This window comes from Solanum pennellii, chromosome 6 (assembly GCF_001406875.1).
Source record: "Solanum pennellii chromosome 6, SPENNV200".
In the NCBI taxonomy this organism is placed as follows: domain Eukaryota; kingdom Viridiplantae; phylum Streptophyta; class Magnoliopsida; order Solanales; family Solanaceae; genus Solanum; species Solanum pennellii.
Genome location: NC_028642.1, coordinates 29,464,626 through 29,470,625, shown reverse-complemented (window position 1 = coordinate 29,470,625; position 6,000 = coordinate 29,464,626).

Here is a 6,000-nt window from a genome sequence, read left to right as displayed (position 1 = left end):
CTGATGTAAATGCTCACTGCCAAAGGTTTGTTTTCAAGGCTACCTTCTGAGGATCCACATGCCCATATAGCTAAGGTAAGGGCAGTGTGTAAAAGCTGTGTAGGGAGGCCTGACTTGGACTTGGATGTAACAGTGCTTAGAGTGTTTCCTCTCTCACTGACGGGAGAGGCTGCTATATGGTTTACTGAGCTCCCTTACAACTCAATTTTCACTTGGAACCAACTAAGGGATGTTTTCTTAGCACGCTACTATCCGGTCTCCAAGAAACTAAACCACAAAGATAGAGTGAACAAATTTGTGGCACTACCCAGAGAGTCAGTTAGTCGTTCTTGGGATAGATTCATCTCGTTCTTGAGAAGTGTCCCAAATCACCGTATAGATGATGAGTCACTGAAGGAATACTTCTATCGGGGACAGGATGATAATAATAAAGCGGTGTTGGCCACTATAGCAGGTGGATCTTATGGGGAGTGTCCTTATGCTAAGATTGCTGAAAAATTAGAGAAAATCTCCCGGAATAATAAAGCTTGGAGTACTAGGAAGTCAAACACCGGGAGAAATACCTTTGCAGTGCAGTCCACTCACAACCCAGCCACAGATGAGATTCGTGAAGAAATGGCTCAGATGAGAACTGAGCTTGGGTTGGTACTAAAACATATCACTAGGGGTGCAGAAAAGATAAATGCACTTAACTACTTGTCTAAACCACCACCACCTAATGATGAATGCTATTATGCGGAGGATTCCTATGCAGTAAATGAGCAGACGGGAGGTTTCCGACCGAGTTCCCAAGGCTCAAATAAGGATAATTGGCGCCAAGGTCAAGGGAACCAAGGTCGAATCTATGGTAACTATAACCGTGAGGGTCATTATGTCCGAGATGGAAACTACAACCGCCACAACAACTTCAACAGGGGTAACTACGGTAACAGAAATGATAGGAATGGGCCCTATGTCCCTCCTCAAAATCGTGAAGTTACTCCTAGGGATGGTGGAGATAGTATGGCGCGAGTTGAGGATATGTTGCACAAAATGATGAGGAGGTTCGATGCTAGTGATGAGCACATTAAAGAGTTAAGGTGTGATTTAGCAGGTATTGGGCAAAAAGTCGATACACATGCAATATCGATTAAGCAGATCGAGTTGCAAATGGCCCAATTATCTGCGACTGTGAACACACGGCAACCGGGCACTCTTCCTAGCAACACTGTCCAAAATCCAAAAAATGATGCGCACTGTATGGCAATCACTACTCGGGGTGGTAAGCAAACCATTGACCCACCTATGCCGTCTAATGAGGAAAAGGTGAGAAAGGATGATGATAAGGTGGTAAAGGGTAGTGGTGAAGCAGAAGAGAGCACTGGAAAAGATGCAGAAGTCCTTATGAAGGTAATTCCCATGCCTAGACCACCATCACCCTTCCCTCATAGATTAGTGAAAAAGACCGAGGATGGTAAATATCGGCGTTTTATAACAATGCTGAAGCAGCTTTCTATCAATGTCCCTTTGGTAGAAGCTCTAGAACAAATGCCCGGTTATGCCAAGTTTATGAAAGATCTGGTTACAAAGAAAAGATCGGTCACTTTCGAGGATGATGATAGAATGCAGCATTGTAGTGCTATTGCTACAAGATCTCTCGTACAAAAGAAAGAAGATCCGGGTGCGTTCACTATTCCTTGTACAGTCGGGTCATTACATTTTGCGAAAGCATTATGTGATCTGGGGGCAAGCATAAATCTCATGCCCCTCTCGATTTACAAGAAGTTGGGTTTGGGTGACCCAAAACCCACTGCGATGCGGCTACTGATGGCTGATCGAACAGTGAAAAGGCCTATAGGGATACTTCACGATGTGCTAGTAAAAGTGGAGTCATTCATATTTTCGGCAGATTTTGTTTTTCTTGATTGTGAAGTCGATTTTGAAGTGCCTATTATTCTCGGGAGGCCATTCCTTGCTACATGTAGAGCCTTAGTTGATATGGAAAAGGGGCAGATGAAATTTCGGTTTAACAATGAAGAAGCGGCCTTCAACATTTGTAGGTCCATGAGGCAGAGTGGTGAGCTCCAATCGGTATCCGTCATATCCCACGAAGAAAAGATGAAAAAGGAGAATGAACAAAAAAGTGAAAAACAAGAGTTTATGGTTGGGGATTTGGTGCTTTTAGACAGTTCAAGGTTGCATTGGCTTCCGGGCAAGCTCAATTCCAAACGGACTGGCCCTTACTTGATTACCCAAGTATTCCCTCATGGAGCAGTTGAGTTAAAAACCAAGGAGGGAGTGCGATTTAAGGTGAATAGAGAACGAATAAAACTCTATTTTGGGCATACTGCATAGGTGAATGACGTGATAGAGGCATACCATCTTGATGAAGGCTGAGTAATCAAGTGTCCTCAGTCGTGCCGCGACGTTAAATCAGGCGCTTGTTGGGAGGCAACCCAATAATTTTAGTTTTTTTTTTCTAGTAATGGTAGCATTTTCTACTAATGGGTTTTAAATTTGAAGGCACAACACCAGGAAATTCTGCAGAAAATCACTCTGCAACAGTCACCAACGGACACATGCGACGGACCGTCGACGGTCCGTCCTGCACAACCGTTCTGGTTGTCAGAGACCCTATTCCTAAGGGTCTCTCACGTTTTCTAAGTGTCCTCCAACGGACATCTACGATGGACCGTCATCGTCTCGACGGTCCGTCCTGCATAACCGTCATGACGGTCAGAGACCCCTCTCCTAAGGGTCTCCATTTTTTTAAGTGTCCCACGACGAACATCGACGACGGACCATCATAATCACAACGGTCCGTGCTGATTGTCGGCGCTTTGCGCCCCAGGTTTGCTTCACCTACCACTCTTTTATTTCAAATTTTTTTTATGCATTGGGGACAACTGCATGTCTTTTTGTTGGGGGTGGGGTAAATGGAAAGTGAGTGCTAGGGTGAAGTCTGAGTAGCCCAATTCACTATCCTCTTTTGGGGTTTTCTTGCCTGTGTTCTTTTTCCCCAAGAGACTGCTTACTTTTTCTGTTGAACCGGCATGTCTATATCTTGTGTACATAGTTTAACTCTGAAGCATGATGGCTAAAATGATATCCTGATAAAATGGAAAATGATGCATGACTAGGCATAGTAATTTATAAATGTGTGGCTCTAAGCATGACATAGAGGTACACCACTGCATGACCCTAAGTCTAAAATTCGAACTAGGTGTCCTATAATCTGGTAGAGTAATGAGATGTCAAGTGAGTGTGAGGAAGATTTGAATAGTCCACTATTGGTACTGAGCTAGAATTTGCCTGGTTAGTCCTGCTAAAAGTAAGTTGTAATAGACAATTAGGAAAGTATCATAGGCCCTTATTCAATATAGCCCATTTCTAGCCTAAATAAAAGAAACCAATGAAATTTATCCTTCTTTGATCCAAATAATTTGAGCTTAAACTAGACCTTTCTTTTTCACCCTAACTGATCTTTTCTGAGAATAATGTATTGGCCCTGGTCCCTCCTTGGACATGTGCACCTCAGCTTATGCCAAAAGCATAAGTTGAGGGTGGCTAATGCAGTAAACAACTTTTTTATGGCCCTGACCCAACTTTGGGTATTGTGTACTTTGACTCATGGCAAAGCCATGAGTTGAGGGTGACTATTGTGAGGAATGCTCTGGAAAGTGGTGTTGAAAGAACAAAGAGAGAGAAAGAACAAAGGTAAAGTGACTCAAGAACCAGTTGAAAGAAAAGTGAAATAAAAAAAAATACAATAAATACAAGCAAGAAAAGAAGAGTGTCACTTACACAAATGAAGAAAAATGGAAAAATAACAAGGTGAAAAAATATGAGAAATTGGGCGAAATAAAATAATAAAAAGTGGTATGTTTAGCTGATATGTCAAGGAGGGCAAAAAGTCACTAAAGTATACCTAAATATACCCTACCTGACCCTGAGCCTATGTTACAAGCTAAAAAAGTCCTATCGTGATCCTAAGGGTTGTATAGCGAACTTAAGGCAGTGAAAATAAGGGCAAGCTTATGGCAATAGGTATGAATGAGTGTGACTTTGTTCTGAGAGCGAGTGTTGAAATGTAATCCTTATACTCAAACTGAAATCATTGTGTGAAAAATGAGGATTTTGTTTTAAAGTGAGGACACTAGTTGCAATACCGGAATTGTTAGCACCTCGGTGAGAAATTGAAGAGGATAGGTGTTAATGCATGGTGAGTCTGTGTCATGTTCTGATCCCACAAAATTCAAGCCTAATAGTGATAGCATGCATAGATTTGATGAGATTAATCGGGATTGATAGCCAAATGATTGCAAAAGATAAAACATGGATACTATTGTACAAAGATTTTGTATTGAGTCATAGTGCGTCGCTTGAGGACAAACAACGAATTTAAGTTGAGGGTGTTGATATACCGTGGTTTCACGGTATTATTAATACTTTTTCCTTAAGTTTAGTGTGTCCAAAAGCCTTTTTGTGCTAATTTTTATATAAGTTTCTCCTTATTTGCAGGAAATCTGTCCAAAGATGTATGCGGAGGTTTTTGAGCGAAGAAATGCAGAAGAGACCACCTACGGAGCTTGTGACGGTCCGTCATGCTCGTGACGGTCCGTAGGTGGAAAGGTATTGCAGCTGCTGAAGGAAGATGGGGAAGTCTGACCAAGTGTGGGGTTACGGAGCGCGTGACGGACCGTCGTATCCATTACGGTCCGTCCTGCAGGTTCGTCATGAAGTTCAGAGAAGTAGTCCCAGTACCCATATTCCAAGAGTTCAAGTGTTTTGGAATGGAGACCCCCGACGGACCGTTGTGCATGTGACGATCCGTCATACCTGCCATCGAGGGTAATGAAGAGAGCAGCAGAAGAAATTGCATCAAGTATGGGACGACGGAGTCCATCACGGTCCGTCTTGACCACGACGATCCGTCGCGAGGTCCGTTGACCCAGCCGCGTTTTGACAGATTTCCAGCAAATAGAGTCCTTGTGTAATTAGGTTTTTATTTTTTTATAAATAGTTCGAAAAAACCTCGTTTTTGATGTTAGACTCTGAATTATTTGGTTAGGCCCTTGATTATTGTTAGACTCTTGATTATTTTTTAGACCTTTTGTGAGATTCTTGATTATTTTGAGATTCTTGTAATTGATTGTTGGTGATTTTTATTGATTAATCAAGCGAACTTTTGGATTTCTCTTTCTCATTGAAGTAAGTACATGAATTCTTATACCATATATTTGAATATTGTGATTATGACTATGGGTAACTAAACTCCATAACTAGGGTTGTGGGAACCATAGGCAAATAATGAGGTAAAACCTAACTAAAATAACAATTCTAGAATAGTGTCTTGCATGTATTGATAATTATTTCGCTTAGAAGTCTTTTTAACGGATGGTCAACGTTAAAACTCGCCTTAATGCTATTTGTCGGACCAAGGAGGTAGATAATAGGAAAAGAATTATCAACATAGATTTATTGTATACTATCTAATAGGCTAGTATTGATTGATACGAGGTAATAACTTAATCAAATATCGAATACGATGCTTAATATGAGGTAAAGATAAGGGTTAGGATAGCAACACACGTAGCCGGACCAAGGTGCGGAGTGAGATTTTCTAGATGCCGGACCAAGGATTTAGAAATACATAACTTATCACTTTGCATGCAAGATACTAGGAAAGAATTGTTATAGTTAGACTTATCAAGTTATGAACATGTGGGGAACACGTAAACCCTAGTTACTTTCTTTAATTGATTAAACTCCAACATTTGAAGCTGTTAAGTGTCTCTTTCAATTTTGCTAGTTATTTTCATTTACTTAGAAATAGAAAACCCCCCTTTTATCATTTTTGCTTTCCAAGAAAGTAATTAACTGAACAATAGTAATAATAGATTGAAGTTAAGTCTAAACTATTTTCCTCGTGGGAACGATCCCAACCTCACTAGTTGGGTTATTTACTTGACACGACCGCTTTACTTCTTATTTGAGAAGTAAGTTTGAGCGTATCATTAT